The sequence below is a fragment of the Mytilus californianus genome, unplaced genomic scaffold (genome assembly GCF_021869535.1).
Source record: "Mytilus californianus isolate M0D057914Y unplaced genomic scaffold, xbMytCali1.0.p SCAF_4, whole genome shotgun sequence".
Lineage (NCBI taxonomy): Eukaryota > Metazoa > Mollusca > Bivalvia > Mytilida > Mytilidae > Mytilus > Mytilus californianus.
In genome coordinates, this window is record NW_026262690.1 from 85158625 (window position 1) to 85178454 (window position 19830).

Genomic DNA, 19830 nt, shown 5'->3' on the forward strand with positions numbered 1-19830 from the left:
TTAATGAAGAGAAAAGCTGTTGTTTTATGTATTTGTTTTTAGGGAATTTGATATTTATTGAAGATCTCATAGATGGACACTGTCTTCATTTGAATACATCTAGGTGTATTTGAGGGTTTTATGTAGTTGGCTTGCTGTCTCATTGAGAAATAAAATCATCTTTTTTTAGTTCATACATATGTATATATTATTTCTTTATATTTTTGTGTGTTTGTGCGTGCATACGTCCATGTGTGTCATTGAGTTTCTGTCTCATCGATATACTAGTACCCTACATCTCCTTCTATTCACATAATTTTCAAAAGTTTACAAGTATGCAGTATGGGTTTTGCTCATTGTTGAAGGCCGTACGGTTACCGATAGTTGTTAAATTCTACGTCATGTGGTTTCTGATAGAGAGTTATCTCATCGGCAATCATACCACATCTTTTTATTTTTCTAGTATTTTGTTTTCTTCAACCTTCACGATTAGTCGACTTTGACGTTGTCAGCCGTTGCGCATGCTTAGTATTTAGAGCCGACATGGGTAGTCTGTGACGTCAGAGGAACCCATTGGCAACATAGACGGCGCCATCATAAGTATATGGTTTAGAATGCTTGTCTGCTAGCAATTTCATCGAAAATTGGAAAAAACCCTGTATCGTCAAAAACAACAATCATCAACATGCCTGTGGTTGCTTGGTTACCGAGCCTTGTTGCAGTTATACTGGTCAAGCATTGGACTTTAAACAATCCAGATAATTAACTTGAGTAAGCATTTGAAATTTTTTGGCTTAGATAAAACTGTATTAAATATTCATCGAATAATTTTCATAATATGTAATCTATAATATTTATAAGTATTTTATTTTGCGTTATAGCAAATATAGTTTTGTTTCCTTTTGATTTCTGCTATTATCGACAATAAATGGCAGGTAAATTACTATATAAAGCCTGGATATTTTATTAAATAAAATATCGTTAGGTAGCTGCCATTTGATTTTTATGGGGGGGGGGGGGGGGGGGCTAGGATGAAAAATTTTGTCCTGCATTTTTTTTAGTTGAAATCACTGTCCTGCCTTTTTATTTTTCACTCTATTCGGTCCTGCCTTTTTTTTTTTAGTTTATCCTGACTTTTTTTTACATAAATTGTCATCCTGCCTTTTTTTTTTGCAAAGTGTCTCATCCTGCCCTTTTTTTTTACTCAAAACTCCTGTACTGCCTATTTTTTTCAAAGGGCAAGGTACGATAAGGCTCGTTTTTGGCCCCCTATTTTCTCATTTTTTAAGTTTTGTTTTGGAAAGCTACTTTTCACGTTACAATATTCCCTTAGGTTTGAAGTTTGTTTGGATGAACTTCCAAACCATTAATTGCAGAAAATGGGTGAGGTGAGAGGGGTAAAAGGGCATCAAAAACGCCAAAAGAAGGAAAAATTACTATTTTTGGCCATTGTTTCTAAAAATTTAGTAGCGTGCGCCTACGTGACCCGGAGAAAATTATTGCGATTTAGCGATTTAGACAGCAAAAACAGTTTTCATGACATTGGAATAAAAAAATTCCTGGGTCACGTTGGCGCAGGCACTAAAAAACAAAAAATTCGTTGTACGGAACACCTGCAAAGTGAATAATAATTACAATATTTGAATAATAACAGAAAGTTTACCCCCCCTCACCTCACCCAGTTGCTAAAATTAGTGGTTTTGAAGTTCATCCAAACAAACTTCAAACCTCAGGGAATATTTTAACATAATAAGTAGCTTTCCAAAACAGAATTTGAAAAATGAGAAAAAAGGGGGGCCAAGAACAGGCCTTATCGTACCTTGTCCTTTCATCCTAGCCCCCCCCCCCATAAAAATCAAATGGTAGCTCCCTTATTTGAACATTGCAATTATTTATCTAGAAATTCGATAAGCAGAAATATACTCATCATTAATCACATAGTCAAACCATAAAAAAGTGTCAAAGTGTCCCATATAATGCGATGACGGGTTTATCGCCCTTGTTGGTGTAACGATTTGTTTTCAGATTGGGTTATCTCCCTTAAACCTGATCGATTCTTTGCAATGTATCATATTATCATAGTCTGAGGCAAATAAGACGCTTAGATATGACGCAATGATAAGACAAGCCAATGCAAAGGCTCATTGTTCTCATCGTATATTTGTTGGACACATATGATTCATGCTTTGACACCCGAAAGGAAAAAGAAAACGAAAACAGCTGAAATAAAAGGGAGCTTGAACTAACAAGACAAAGCCACATAAAGACCTCAAGCAATATTTATCGATCAGATAAAAATGGATTTGTTGTACCATTTTCTTGCACTGAACATGATGTTTTTACCTAGCAATTATTCATTAATCACAGAATTTAACATGGATATATTTTTTTTCTTCAGAAATCGACAACATTGTCAGCAAATGTACTAAAGATTATGAGGAAGTCGCAAATATTTCGAATTTTTATTCAGGTACAAATGAACTAGTATTTGATTCAAATTATAATGATAATGAAAAATGATTTTACATCTGCTGTAGTTATAATTTTAATAACCCGCTATTTCTTTTAGACAAAGATTGCCTAGTGTAATTGTGGTATATATATTTTTTTAATGTTTTCTTCCTTTTTCTTCTAAGATAATATTTTGAACATCTGCCAAAAATGTTTGTTTCTTAACCGATATACACTTGTAACCAAGGATGCTATTTTCTCAGGCCTTTTGCTGCTTTAAAAAAAAATCGCCCTTGCCAAAATTAAGAACTTGCGCATGTTTTTACACGTTTTTAAATATCAACTTATTCATGTTAGACATGGAGCAGATGTTCCTCGATATAGGAAAAAATTCAAAGGTTTTGGATACCAGGTTCAAAAAGATAACATGAAAAGTACCAACTAAAAAGGATCATCAACAGATAGGAGATGATGCAACATTTGATAAGGACAGTTGGATCAACCAGTTTTCAGATTTTGGCGTACTTGGTGTTGATCACCATGGATATGATGGATATTTGAGGGGCGAGTTGGCAGATATCAGAGAGAACTTTGGTAAGTTATAACAACACAAATGCAGCTTACTCCCTAATCATCAACTTGTGTAGGTGAACAACTAGCTTACTTCTAAATCTTCAAATACAAACAGTCAAGCATTTGATAGACCTAACATTCCACAATATACTGTAATACATTGAATACCGTTAGGCATATAGCTTTCATGTCGGTTTAATATGAAACGAATTTAAATACATACGCATTTAAACTAACCAAAAGTTTTTACTTTAAATAATGATTGTTTTTAAAAATAACAGACGCAGAAGTCATTGGAAAGTTATTGAATGGAGATTTACTGTTATTGTATGAGATTACCAGGGATGTTCAGATTTTGGAAAGGTGTTTTGGTAAGTCAGTCATGGAATAGGATCTAGTTTAATAGGAGAAGACTCTACTCATGGAAGGATATTTTTCGATCACATGTCTTTCCATATGTAATACAAATGATTATACTGTGTAAAAAGTTGACTTAGAATAAGCCAAAGAAATGTAAGTAACGAGTATGGGAATTATGAATCTGATTGATTGATTGAATGATGAATTGATGATTAACGTCCAGCAGCAAATATTACATTCATATTCGGGATAATAACAAAAAAATGATATGATTATAAAACGTGATTTGTACTAAACAGACATATCAAGCCGGATTTTTATTTATTAATCCGCTATTTCACAATTGACACAGGGTGTCCCTAGGAAGACGAAATAGAACTGAGACTTCTGCTTAAATTTCATATGTAAAATGGTACCAAAGAAAATTAACTGTATTATATATAATTGAGAAGAGCTCTTACGCATTAGTGATTTAAATATTTTAAATCATAAAAAAAGTCCGAAAAAATACACAACCGAGACAACTTAAAACAGACAAAGACCAAATACACTTGATGCTTATTCAACACCATCACACTCACCCCAAAAATAACTACATACTAAATCTCAATACCGGTGTCGGTGTCAAATATTTACTGTGTACCTTATACTCTAGTTGAAACCAATTGTCGAATATATACTTGAGTATCTTGCATGAAAAGTAAATTTGGATTGTGGTTAAAGTATTCCTAATATACGACAAACTCTCGCTTTGGTCGGGTTTGTTTGTAGTTGGATTTATTTAATTGATTTTCAACTAATTTAAAATAATTTAATTTGGATGTAACACGTCTTCTGATTGGCTGAAAGTTTTTTGTCTATCATCTCATAGACATAATTTTGTCATGTGACCCTGACGTCATCAACGTTTTTTCATGATTTACTCCTTAAAAATGGAGTTTAGAATTAAATTATAAGGAACGACTGTAATATTTTTTCTGTCTTTTCGAAATAACATAAAAAAATGTGGTGCACACTTTTAAATAACACGCGACGCGGGTTATTCAGTTTGCACCACATTGTTTATGTTATTTCTTCATAGACTGAAAAAATATTACAGTCATTCCTTAAATATACACAAGTTCATTTTTAGGCTTTCTTTGGCTATTTTATAATGTTTATCATTTTAGGAAAATGAAAAGAAGTTATATAGATACAATGGATAAGCGTGGATTCTTGAAAAAGAAACCATGAGCCCGGAGGGCGAATGGTTTGTTTTTCATGAATCTACGCTTATCCATTGTATCTATAACTTAAACTATTGTGTTAATTTCTTTTCAAAATTAAAGCCTTTTCTTAATTAGAAGGTATTGTAAGTGAGTTTGAATAACCATGTTATCGTGTCCAACGATGCATTGATAATTCTCAGATCACAATTAATTGGTTAACAAAATACAAATATAACACTTCTACCTTTAAAGATCTTTATATCATCAGGCATCTGAATATTATCTGTTTTTACAAAATAAGACATATTCGAACTTATTTCTAATAAAATTGAGAATGGAAATGGGGAATGTGTCAAAGAGACAACATCCCGACCAAAGAGCATATATAAAGTATATATAATAAGTATGTTACCGAAATTTCTAGCACTCTAGGCACATCACGATTTTCTAGCATAGGAATTTGCGAACAAATATTTGTAAAATTATGTAGTAAAACAGATAAAATCATACTATATTTATACAACAAAAAATGACAAATAGAATGTAATCATTTTTGTTTCAAACATGTGAAATAGACAATAATAATCCAAAAGATAAACGGTAAAACACGCTATTATTACAAAAATATCCACTATAACATGCAAAATTAGAAAAAAAAAGAATTGGGACAACAGAGATAATACATGGATTCGAACCTAAACCGACAAATCCCTATCTTTTAACTCGTTGATTTTAAGCATGCTAACCTCGCGGCTACCAACTTATACTATACGACTGCCCATTGTGTATATATAAAGGTACAGCCCCTGTGTGTCCGATGTTCATTTATATATATAAAATAGACATCTAAGTTGTAACCCATTGGTAGCCGAGAGGTTTCGTCGATGTGTTGATGTCAGTCATTCATAACAGATTTCAAGGAAGGGTTCGATTCCCAGTGAAGGCATATACAAATTACAAAAATTAAAGGTAAGTTTTTAAATTAATTCCATTAGTGAACAGAAATCAGTAAATTAGCCAATTCAAACTTAATGAAATTAGACACACAAAGGAAACAATTGAATATAATTGGTGAGTCCATTTCAGCGGCAGATTTAGGAAGCATTGATTCTAGAAAAAGAACCCACGGTAAATGAATAGGCTGACATCACCACAATGGTTTAAATTATATGGATACAGACTTGGTTTATTGACATTCATGTGGCATATTTTAAAAAAAAAAAGTTCGATAGAAAGTTGGTCAATTTAATGAAATAAAGTGTGTCAAACACCAACACAGAAAAAATAGATCCCCACCCCCCAACCAAAAAAATAAAAAAAACGTATAAACGTTACGCACGCTGTTCCTACAACCCATAGGATTTAAAAAAGAATCTTCGACATTTCCTCCGCAAAACAAAAAAAAAGGTTACCAAACACTAACCACTTTAAAAACAAATTCAGTATATGTTTTCAATAATGTTCTTATAGCTCTTGGCCATATGCTTAGTAATATCTAGTATAGTTGAGGATTAAAACAACAAAGCTATATGTGAAAAAACGGATGTCCAACGTTACATTTTTGAACAACTGTTTTAACTCTTATGTATAGTGATCCTATTTCTTATTCTCTGATCTTCCTGAAATTCGGCGAGAACAACGACATGTGTCGGTTCTTTGTTACAATTAAGTCATTATATTGTCAAATTTCATTTGACTCGGCGGCTGCATATTAAGCTGAAATTAGAAAAATGTCCAACGACGTTTTTCGTTGACTCAACGACTGAAAGTGTATTTTATAAGTAGATATAGCCGAAAATGTCTAAAAATGGTAAGATAATAATAACATCTACCAATAGTACAAATATTTGCCTCATTGTTCGTGGGTTCAAATATTGTAGATTCTATAAAATCTTCTCTTTACAGTCGTTTTTCAAGCGGTAGTCATTTTGTCCAAGTTGATATTTCATTTGTCAAAGCAATTAATGCGGGTTTTTTACCTGATATTTCAATAAGTTATTTATAATTTATAAAAACAAAAGTTAGATACACGAAGAGTACACAATGCCTATATTTGTTTTTTATTAACTACATGCTTGGGTCTGAAAGGAATAAAATGCTACGAAACATTACAAAACGGTAGTCATTTTTTCCAAACGGGTGAAAACGTCGAAAAATCCGAAAAACGCTCTTATTTCCGACGTTGCTAAATTTGTTTCAATTAAATGTTCCTGATAATAAAAACAAATCGTGTGGTGAAATTTGGAAAAAGATATTGAAGGCTGTCGAAAAAAGAATAGTGCATATTGACAAACTCGGAACATAGATTCGACACAGATTAAATTTTGATATTTTATAACCATTTTTAGCTTTTAGTGATTTATTGTTGCTAGAGGCAAATATTTGATTCAGAATGCGAATGATATGTACAACTTTTCCAAAGACTATTTGGAGACACCAAGACAGTCCTCTATATGTTAATGGTGAATTTTTCGGTATGTTGCGGAAGTACCCTGAAATAGATATAGATCATTTAAAGTCGCCCCTTCAGTAAGGTACATTCACCAAATTAAAAGTACAAGTACCCGAAAAGTTTTAGTTCGCGACTTGTCCTACTCATGTTATAACTGTCGTACTGAAACTAATTCATTTACTAGCGAAGCCGGACCTTTTCGTCAAAATAAACTTGTGCGTGAAACGGAGGTAACTGAAAGACTAATCGCAAACAGCGACGAAAACAGTTTCTGATCATTGAAATAATACAACCAGGGATTGTATTACCCGTTTTTACAGACGATCCAGGAGAAGATTTCTAAAATTTAAAAAGTACGTCAGACGCGTTAGAAAACTTAAGCAAGAAACTAAAGATGACTGGGGAAATAATTTTGAAGCTGAGGTTCAAATAATTGAAGGGCTGTATTTCGACAAATTGTGTTTCAAGGAAAGTACAATTCATTTCAAATTAATCAAGGGTAAAAAAAAAAATGATTTACTTGCAGAGTGTCGGATATATTTGTATTGGGGTTGAATCAAGATATGGAAAATTTACAATGACATATGATATGCACCATAAAATTTTAGCAGCCTGTGATTAAAGTTTTGTGCTTCTAAAATTATGTTTTAATTTATTTTAGGAAAAACTGTATATTTAATAATTCCGTCCCATTTTGCCTTCCTACATTATTTACGACAATACAGCATTTTAAGGGGAATTAAGGGTAAACATTGTTAATCGATTTCTACAACTTGAGGTAATTCATGGTAAAAATACATCACAAAAATGACAGAGACAGAATCAACCCATAACATATAAAAAAACGAATGAAACTAACAAATTTAATTAGTCGATGTCAAAATTTCAGAAAACACTCTTTGACGTCCAATTTTTGGTGTAACGTCGTGTTGTAGGAACATCGTGCACAACGTTACAATATACAAGCTATGAAAGGCCCTGCAATGACAAAAAGTGTAATCATTCACAAGAAAATAAAACAAAAGGCCTGATTTAAACTTTCAACAATAAATGAAAACAATTATGACAGACAGCAATCAACAACAACCTATAAAGGATAACAAACAGGCTCCTGGATTGGGACAGGCACATTAAGAATGTGTTTGGGGATGGGGTTAACATGTATGTGAGCGCTCGACCTTTTCTGGTACAATTGGAATGGGCTTGACTCGTCAGATCGGTTCAAACCACAAAAAAATAAATAAAAAAAAGACAAAAGTGATATGAAGTGTGTAGTCATCGTCTTGGAACTACAATCACTTCTTTAAAGTAGTGAAATCTGTTTAAAGTGTCAATTTTTCTATGATCAGGATTTGGACATTTATCGTAAATATAACTAATGAATGTTGAAGACAATGAAAATCAAATTATATACAAAATAGAATATATTTATTGCAACCAACTTTTTCCAATTACGAAATGATTGAATGATTTTTGATTGATTAAAGTCCAGTGGCAAATATCGCATGCATGTACAGGACGAGGACAAATTGGTACAATAGGTAGATCCTGTAACAGATGCCGTCCATGGATGAAGGTCGGGGAAATTTGGACTGCCACTGGAAAATGAATGTATTGTGGATAGGGACAAAAATTGTTGCCTTGCAACAGGCTACCTAGTCAAGGAGTTATTTCAAGGGTTTTTAACTGGCACACTTTTTACACGAGGCATCGGATTTAACGTTCACATTCTGATCGGACGTGGCTGCGTATTTGTACATTCCGCATGCACAGCCAACCCGATTGTCTGTGACGTTAGAGGTTCCCATTGGCAACCCAGACTGCAAAGTCATTAGAGTGTTATTTGGAATGCTTGTCTGCTAGCAATTTCATTCGATAAATATACAATATATGTACATTGTCGGAAAATATAAAATTTATTTGTATGAGCTTTAGAAACAGGACGAAAAGCGAGGCTCGCCGAGCTTTTCTCCTGTTTCGCAGCGAGTACAAATAAATTTTATATTTTCCGACAATGTACATATATTGTTTTTATCCTGAAATTTACACCCAACACTTGAAACTTTAGTTGTTAAAATCTAAATCATTATCTCTAATTTTTCAAAGAAATCGACATAGTTTAAACGCGGACCGCGAAGAGGACCCCAAAATAAACTGTTACGCAAAAAGAAATATCCACATTACCGCTTGCTCAACATGGAAGAGGGGTAACAGGAGACTTTTTTAAGTACAAATAAAGCAAACATTTTTTTGTGTACCTGTTATTTGTACAATAGTTAGCTGATTGCAGGATAAAAACAGGTATCGTCAAAAACAACAATCATCCAACATGCCTGTATTTATTTGGTTAGCTAGTCTTGTGGCAGTCTTATTGCTCAACCGTTGGACAGTGAATAATCCAAAAGATGATCTCGGGTAAATGTTTGAAATCTTTTGGACTATAGATAAAACTGTATTTAATATTTATCAAATAATTTGCATAATATATAACCTTTTTTTGTATTTTATTTGGCGTTTTTGCAAATAGCGTTTTTTTTTTTCATTTTGATTTTCGCTAGTATCGATATTAAAGATACTAAAAGAGTAAACAGAACCTTAGAAATCTAAATTGCATTTCACATTGTAGTAAAAGCAACAATACGATTTTTTTTGTGACCATACAAACTTATTATAACGTAAAATAATTTAATTGATGGTAGTTTTCAGAAAAATGTTAAAATTGACTGACCATCGCAATTTATATAACAAAAGTCTTTGCAAATTGCGATGCATTCATTTTTCCCTCGGCAAGACTGAAAGTTATATAAACTTCGCTTGAATTATGAAAAATGGTTTTCTGTTTTTTATGATAAAACGACATTTGAAATTTTCACTACTGACTGACATTGTAATCAGGCATTTCATTTATCCATTTGACCTATTAAGAACTATTCTTTACAATAAAATAGTAAACAAATTTCTCCCGATCACACCTATAATATAAAGAACTAGAAATTCAATTGATATGACAATAGATCGCAAAAGTTTTCTTTTATTTCGGACTTAAATTTATGCTGGAACCAGTTGAGTTTGAATTTGTTGAATATGAGGTGAATATTTTATCACAAAATCTAATCACAAAGAGCTCTCATACGTTTCGTCAATAGTTTTCTTTGACTCGAATATACACAACTTTATTAATGAACTTCTTTAGCTTTGAGTCAACTACTACATGTACTAGTATCAACTCCTTCATTTTATAGACTTTGGAATTTTCAGTTATTTTGTGAACGTTTTTGTCTTGAACGTAGGAACCTCTAAACATATAAAATAATAACTATCTCAATGTAAGTTCATACACGTGATATTTCAAAATTGTACAATAAAAGTATCAATACAAGAATTTTTCGTTTTTTTTGTCCAGGATTTTATATTGATGGAAACTGTGCCTTAGAAAGACACGGCCATAATTCTACTGGATATTGCTTTGTTCTCGATTGCTATCCAACAGTTGAAGTCTCTTTGGAGAGAAAGTATAGGTAAATAGTCTATAGTAGGATGATGCCTATACTTATGAGTTTGAATGTCCCTCTGGTATCTTTCGCCCTCTCTTATTGAATATAATGTCAATATTGAAGTCTTGCAATTAGTTCATCTTGAAATCTGATAATCACAACACGCGCAACAGTAATCACATAGTCATAACATAAAAGTAATCAAAACATTAAAAAAGTGTAAAGTAATCATGCACTGTAGTCACATTATCCTGTATATAATTTGAGGCAAGAAGTTAGCTTCAAAAGACACAATAACATTAATCAATGTAGAGGCCTTTTGTTCTAACAGTTGATTTATTGGAAAGATATGATTCACATTTTGGCATCCTAGAGGAAAGAGAATACGAACACATCCGAAATCAGATTTTACAGAGTTCTTGAACTAACAGTACAAATCCTATTGATGCAGAATTCACTATATAGGCCGAACCACAGTGGTGACAAGGGAATAGAAATATGGCCCCTTTTGATCTTCTCCCGACCGAAAGTAAAGCCCTTGGCATCAGCCACGTACGATGAGAATGGGGACAGAGAGAGAGAGAGAGAGAGAGAGAGAGAGAGAGAGAGAGAGAGAGAGAGAGAGAGAGCACGTAAAGAACCCTTGCAACGACTCTTACTCTTCGAGGGGCGGCAAGTTAATTCATCATGACAAGTCATTTCTAAGTCGGACTGAAATCAAATTAGAATTAAAGAGTAGAAATGGAACTCTTTTATGAGAAGGTAAAAATGGCCAAGCTTGTATATTTGAGTTGTTTACATCTGTTTTTCTGGGCTTTAAAAGTTTAATGCAGGTGCTTAATTTATGATTGTTTGCATCATATATACGTGTTCATATTTAAATTATAAATGGAGCTTTGAGATATTTGAAAACTTTAAATTAAAGACAAATTTCCCAAAACAGTCGATTATGGTAGGTGCAAATACATGTACATGTGGATCTTTTTGTGTATAAGCATAAATTCCACCGAAAAAAAACTCTACAGAAAGATAAAAGGTTGATCTTTAAAATCATTAATTAGCATCTCTGCCCCCGGCAACAGTTTTTTTTGGGGGGAAATCCTAAACATGGACAATAATCTCATTGAAAAAAGAAAATAGGTAACACCTTTTAATGTTTAGGCGTATTTGAGTTACTGTTTTTTCTTTAAAACGAATAAAGCAATTATTGGACGACAGACTTTACTTGTGGATCTTTTTTATGCATAACTTCAAAAAAGTTTCATTTTTTTGTGTGTGATATCTAAGGTAATTTGTCTTCAACCTCTGAATATTTCTAGTCTGCCCTTCCACGAAACATTTAATAAGAATTTATTAAATGTTTTTTAAACTTTCGAAAATCCCCCCGACAACCGATCATACAACAGTTTTTTAGTTGACAAAAGGTCTTAAAGTACATCAAATGATGCTTGATAGCTGGAGGCAACATTTGTCTTATAAAATTCAACTTTCTATTTCGATCATAACAGCAAAATACTTTTTCTTGAAAAAATAAGAGAGCTGGGATTTCGTTTTGAGTAAGAAATTCCAAAGGTAACTCTGCTCAAAAAGAATTTATAAACAACTGAAGAATTTTCTCTACAAATTCGTTCTAAGAAGTAATCTGAAAAAATATTGAGTCATATATATTTACTATTCTATTGACTATGACACTATCTCCATTGTTCAGCATAATTAAATTGACTTCAGAATCTGCGTTTAGCTGTATTATTATTTCATCATTTTAAAATACATTATCATTATTAATGAGGTTAATTTTGTATGTTAAAATGGCTCTTATTTTTTCCTGTTTTCTAAAAGCCTACCCAAAATATTTCGCCATATTCACTCTATATTGTTATAAAAATATAACAGGCACAAATCAGATAGATTATACATGTGGTTTATATTTAAGCTTCTTTTTGCCTTTGCAATTTTAGGGGAAATAAATCTAAATTATAAACCGTTCGTGCAACGGTTGTTTGAAAGTACAGTCGTATCCGTGTACACTCCCTATCAGAATTAATGGAGATGTGTCACTAACTTAGGTAAAACCCCCCACCAAGGACAACCCCCAACTCAACACTAAGGGAGTGTTAGTCCCTCTAGCCGATCTTTCCCAAGAACTAAAGTAGATCTGTTCTCATATATGAAATACTAATTTTGCAATTGAAATGGGATGCGGGAGTTGAGTTATTGAATTTAAAGTTATATATTATAATAAATAAAAAAAAATAATATTTGAAATAGATTTTTATATTTTTGAGCACTTAATTTTGATGTGTCTTTAAGTTTTCTATTTTTTAATGTTAATGGGACTACAATGTGATTCAAGTTGCTTTATATATATAGGTCTAAAAATTCAATAATATCAAATCAAATCTTTTAGTCATTCTCTTTGTTATACCAAAAACATACACACGTGTATGTACGGTAATTCCGAGAAAAATGAAGAAGCCGCTTCTTGATTTTTCTTGGAAGTACAGTGAAGGGATATAGAAAATTCAGCAATGTTGTCTTCCTTTCACACATACAAAAACATAGGATGCCATGTTGTTAGGAAGAACAATCCTAATATTTTAGAAATTTAACCAAAACAGAACAGTGCTATAATGTCCCCCGCCTGTCAAAGTTCAAAGGGCAATCATTCGGCCAAAAAATCAAGGTATTGCACTTATATATACCAGATATAATCAAAATACATTACATGTATACTCAAAATATGTAAAAAAAAAGTAGACGTGAAAGTGCTTACAATTGGAATCGGACAGACAGATGCCCAGCATTTCTATGTCCCCTTTTCCATGTGTAGCAGGGGACAATAAATTGAATGGATTCTAAAACATCTTAGGCACAGATAAATATTCAACACAATATCCTTGAGGTATTTCAGTCAACTTTTACCTGAAGGTTTAGTCTGTGCACAGCGTCCGAAAATAGAAAACCTATATTAGTGGGAGATATTATGCAAACAATTGTGCAAATCGTGATACAAGCATGAAATTTGGTTTAAAGGTTTAATTTAAAAAAAACAAAAAACAAAACAGCTGCTGGCCATAAAGATTTTTCAGTTTTTCAAGATTGCCACCGCTCATTTTGCAAATGGCGTCAGTTCAAATTGGCTACATTTCGTTAATCCTTTGAAAGCTGTGTTGTAGGTATAATCCAATGTAAATTGTGATAAAAAATGTAACTTACAGTTCCTAAAGTACGTTGCGACAATACATTAATGAAGATAAAATGTAATATCCGGTTCCAAAATGGCGGCCAAAACGGCGAAAATGTCATTTTCTATCATTTCCATCATCTTAACAAGAGATATCACTTACTTTGTTCAGTTCAAATGCCTTATTTGGTTAAAAAGACTAAGATCTAATATTTATCTTACTGACAGTAGCATGTACATAAACCCTTGCAAGGAAGGCCAGAACGGTAGCATTTACAGTTACTAACAGCTGGATTTCTTGCATCCGCATTTCAATTTCAGAAGTTGCTGACACGAGGATGCGACGGCAGGCAATGAAGTCCATTTTGGTTTCCAACTGTCATTGTGTTTTTCTTTCATCCAACCCCAGTGTTCAGGACTTGGTACCTGTTGAATGCATATATCCGTTTGAGCCCAAAGATATCCGCCTTGATATGATGCTCTTTTGGTATGTTCCAGAAGAGTACCTCTGTTAGGTCAATTGGCATCATAAGGCCTCTGCTTCCTGGTAAACAATTCAAATCGTGCCTCGTTAACAGCAAATGACGTTGTTGTTCTGTCATACATGATGCAAACAAATGCTTCTGTGATGTCCATGTCTGTGTCTTCAATAGATTTTGGTCTCATACTCAAGCGGGTAAAAACATCCGTTACATAAGGATATACCTCTCATGTCTGCCAAGCTGACTTCTTCCCTTTCCCACAAAATGCCGAAACAGTGTCACATCAACTAAATGAATGGAAGAAAGGAAGAGCAGATACACGAGGACTTAACGAATTTGATATGTCATGTACAGGAAGCCATCGAAAGTCTTTATTCCTTCCAAAACCTATCCACAATTTGTCCACACTTAGTCTTTCGAATGCTGAAATTCCTAAAACTGCTACATCCGTGTCAGTACTACTTAGAATTACTTTTTTACAACCATTTACAGCAGCATGCCAAACATGGACAAACATTCATGTATCTGCTTCTTCGTGATTACAAGGGGACAGCTTGGAAATATCCGTATTGAAATTGCAAAGAAAATTTTCATTTTGAGTAACATAAACATTTTTATCAGTCTCTATCGACGCAATTCTGTCGGCGAGAAACTTGAACAATTCCATTTTGTTGTCATCTTCACCGGGAAAACTATTCAAAACCATTAGTGTTCTACCAGAACCAACAATTTTCCGTCTAGCATCAGGATCTGGCTTTCTTCTCGTACCAGTCTTTAAACTATTCTTTAATTAAACCTCAAATATAATGTCTACTCTTGAATACTTATTGGTGGAAGATTTTATTTAAGGCTGTATGACATCATTTGCATAACTATCGAATGTTTTTGCCCTATGTGGTGGCCTGGAATTAACCATTGCTGCCCCATCAACGATAAATGCGTCAGAATGTGGATCAATTGATGGCAAATCGCAGAATGATTCAAATATATCCATTAGCTGCGATTTAATACAACTGTTCAAAGTGCCATCCTGAGACAAAGACGGTGGAGCAGTTTGGTTTTCACGGCTAACGAAATCTTCCAAGTCACACTGTCTACTTTGACATGAAATGAAAAGTCTAGAAAAGATTTTGCAATCGCTTTTCAGGTTCTTTAGATTTGTTTTTGACGAAGATGTTTCTGGTTTCGTTTTTAAAATAATGGGAAATTGTTCTTTTATATCGGGTCATAAAAAGCAGATTCTCCTTCGTTTTGCAATTGTTTCAAAAAGTCTTCGTATTGTTTGAACCCAGTATCTTGGAGTTTACATATCTTACCTGCTTCCGAATCAACAATTTCCTTAGAGTAAATTTTGTACAATCAGTTCACTCCTCTAGAAATGCATTTCCAAACTCTTTCATCACTTTAGAAAGCATTTGAACCTTCACGAAGAAATCCTTTTATGTTGTTGTAAAGTCTTCATGGTGTCGTTCATCTGTTGCGGAAGACTCAAACCACTAGATCTTTCAAATTTATCTACCACTCTACTGACTTCTGGTCCAGCTACCATCTATCTGTTGTAAAATGACATAAACCACAGGATCTCAGGAGCTCCGGAAGGTTAAGCAGATCCTGCTCCACATGTGGCACCTGTCGTGTTGTTTATGTTAGTACAAACCTGGTGATAAGTCTAATTTGGTTGGTCACATTCGGGGAAAAGGGGACGGGATTGTAGTTACGACATTTGGAACATATCCGTTGTCATCTGTGAAAACGGATACTCCATAACGGCCAACCAACTCGGTTGATATGAAATACATAAACCATACTGAAATAAAGTATCGATCAATTGACGCTTCCTGGTCCTTGCAAAAATTAAAAGACCGATATAGATACAAAAAGGAGTTTCACGATCTACTGCATGCCGCTGTTGTTCTTATATTTTCGGTGTTTTTGCATGATAGTTGTACATTAGGAGCTGAGCAATGGCTAGATCAGACTTGCATACACTGTTCTCTAATTGGGATTGTATATCAGGGCCATGTTCAAACATACACACTAGTTCAAGTAGTGATGGAGGGACGCTTGATTGGATTTCTTCGGCAGAAAATAAAACAGAAAATTTTGTCTTGTATTTCTGAGTTTGTGCCCGAAAAATTTCTGCGGTTTTTCCGATATGTATGGGGTCGTCGTAATTACATGCCAATGCTATTGATGGACCAACATCTTTTTTAAAAATCCAACAAACAACACCTCCCTACCTTTAGTGTATGCTTGAAGATGGTATCTTTGCAAGTAGCATTTCTTTGAGTCGTGTCCAATGTATTGGAAGTGAACCCTCACTTAACTGCCGAACTCTTCTTTCATATTTGCAAGATCTGCAAGCCTAGATACAGTGGCCCAATCACTATTTCTTTGCGTCTAGAAAATATAACTGACTGCTTTGGCCAAGGGAACATCTCCTGCTTCATTTTCTGCATCGATATCAATTTCTGTCTTTTTCTTAACGGCTCTTACTTTACTATATAGAGCTACAAGACAAGCAGGATGGTATTTCATGTCTTGCGCTATCACACCCCCAGTACTTAATTTGGCCAATAACTGTTTGTCCAGGACAGTTTCAGCACAACTTTTTAATCTATCATTCAGCTTCATGGTCATTGCTTCCCTGAGTGACGAAAGGGGAGCCTCTTTCTCACACAAAAACACATGACAATATGTTGTTTTAATGTTGAATCTGAATGATCAACTTAACGGCGAAAGAACTTAGGTGAATCACCAGTTTCACTTTTTGTTGATTTCGTTGACTCGTATCGTTGTACGGCACGTTTCAGTGCTATTTTGTTAAATTAAATTCCGCAACTTGGATGGTATTTTGCCTAATTCAGTGTTAAAGTGCTTTCAATTCCGGAACCGTTGTTTAACCTTCTAACGTCTAGTGGTATATGTTAGCTATTCATTTCGGGGATGTTTGTAGCCAACATTTTATACCCAACGGCAGTTAATTTTAACGTTTCAACTGTGTCTTCCGTACATAAACATAACTTTGATCAGTCAGTTTCCCAACTAGCTGTTGAGACTGATGACAGACGAATTCTTTTCGCCATTGTGAAAAATTCAAACAAATCCAATATAAAAACTAACAATAACAACAATAATTGCAAAATAGAAATCAAAATTAAACCTTTTCTTAAAGTCACTATAGAAATATTTAGAAAAATACTGTTAACAGGCCGAGGAATTATCTTTTTAACTCCCGCACTGCACTTTATTGTATGGGGTTCGACTTGGTTCGTTGATGTTGTACCTACACCCAGCCAAATCGTTCATCCATTGCCATTTAACTCCCGTGTGATCTGTACACCATCCGGAGGATTAATACCCAGTCCTCCTTGGCTCGGCCATCCCGCATTAACTCATCCTGTCGATTCAGGTGCGACTTTATGGCTTTAACTATAAAGTATTTGGGAGACTTTAAATTAAAAGCTGACAATGGACCCCGTGTCGTGTTTATAATCAGCAGCGATTTACACCAGTGCGCCCTGGTAGTGCATGCAAATCGCTCTTTATATATAAAAATATTTTTGCGCATGCGCGAAATTGTTAAACGCATGTGTAGCATTATCTTTAAAAAATGTTTTAAAATCAATTCATAATATCATTTAAATCCAAAAACACTGAATATATAGTCAATAGTTTAAAGGTTTTTGTGTGAATTTTGTAAGATTTTGGCTCACGCGCAAACCCTGAACATGTAACTATTCATCTCTAGTATTTATGTCACATGTAAGGAAGGTAACTATCAAACTGATAATATTTTACTAAAAGATGGTCAAAGAAAAACAGTTTTCCAGAAAAATAAGTATTTTCGAACTGCAAACAACAGCCATTTTAGAAAAAGGCCGTGGCCATCTTTAAATTTTTTTTTATGGCCAGCAGTTTTTTTCTTAAAAAGTATATAATAATGATGCTTCGTGCTAATTTTCATGCTTGTATCATGATTTGCACAATTCTCTCGATTTTGCTTGCTAATATCTTCCACTATATAGGTTCTGTAAATTGTTTACTGTAGATGAATATATACGGTTTTTTTTTACCAAAGGATATGTCTATTTCTTTGAAGAATTCTAAATTTTAAGTGGAATTTTGAGAATAAGCTTCTGTGTTTTGTAAAAACTTGTAAATAAAACAACATTTTCATACCCTTAATTGCTGAAAATCTGTATAAAAAAATTGACTGTTAATTAATAAAAATCTTTGAAACAAGCAGATTTTTGTCCCTCGCGGCAATTTGATGGAGGGAAATAGTAATGGTCTGCATTCGTCTATTTGTATGTACATCCATGCGTCTGTCTGTCTCGGGTGCTTTAAGGAAGCAACTCCTCTGAGACCGGCAAGTTGAATTTACTGAAATATTGTAGGATAGTTATACACAATATGGATTTGATCATTACACTGCCGTTTTGATTCGACAAATTTTACAGGAGTTATAGGATTTATAAGTTTTTGTGCATTTGAAACTATGGGAACACTTTGTGGACGCAAATCTGTTGAGACCGGCTGTTGATGTTTTTTGAAATTGTGTAGGATGCTTAGACTCAAACCTAGAATTTACATTTCACAGATATAAAGTTTTAATATTTCGATTGAAAAACAAATATACGTCCTATACAAACCTAGAAATTCCATTTTACAAATTAAGGAATATATATTTTCATAGTTTAATACGATTTAGAATGAAGATTTTTAATAGAACAAATAAAGAAAAATCATTTCACAAATTAAGAAATGCAAAATTTCATGTAACGCACGAATAGAATACGTTAACAAATTAAAAATAGCATTTACCTAGTAAGAAGTTACATTTCACAAATCAAGAAATGTAGAAATTCAATTAACGGATGGAACAATGTTACAAATTAAGAATTTACATTTTACAAATTAAGACATTGTATTTTACAAATTAAGAAACTGCATTTTACAAATTAAGAAATGTATAATTATGGCGGATATTCCCTTCCATACAAAACAGCACTAACCTATTTGCCGAAAAGTAAGAACTCGTATACATTTTTGTACGTTTCTTAACCTTTATAAAAATCAACTTATTCCTGTTAAAATAGAACAGATGTTCCGTGAGATTTGAAAAAAAAAAAATCAAAGACTTTGGATACCAGGTTCGAAACGATAAAAGGAAAAGTACCGACTAAAAATGATCGTGAACAGATAAAAGATGATGTGCAATATGTTAGGGACAGTTGGTTCAACCAGTATTCAGCTTTTGGCTTACTTGATGTTGATCTGCATGGAACTTGGTATGATGGAGATTTTAGGGACGAGTTGGCAGATAACAGAGAAGACTTTTGTAAGTTATAATAACACTAATGTAGCTTAGTACCAAATCGCTAATAAAATTTTAAAGTAGTCAAGTTAAACCTCACAATTTTGTGCAGTAGTAATTTCTGGATTTAAAAGCTTAAGTGATTCTATACATAATGTTTTATATTTATAGCTTTTAATAACAGTTGCCTTTTCATACATGTGAAATAAATTTTTTTTTAGACGCCTAACGATTTTAAATAATGAAATGTTGAGCAAATCTGCACCACCTAGCTCCATTTTACCTAAATGCCATATATGTAATTAACAGGACAAAAAATACAAACTT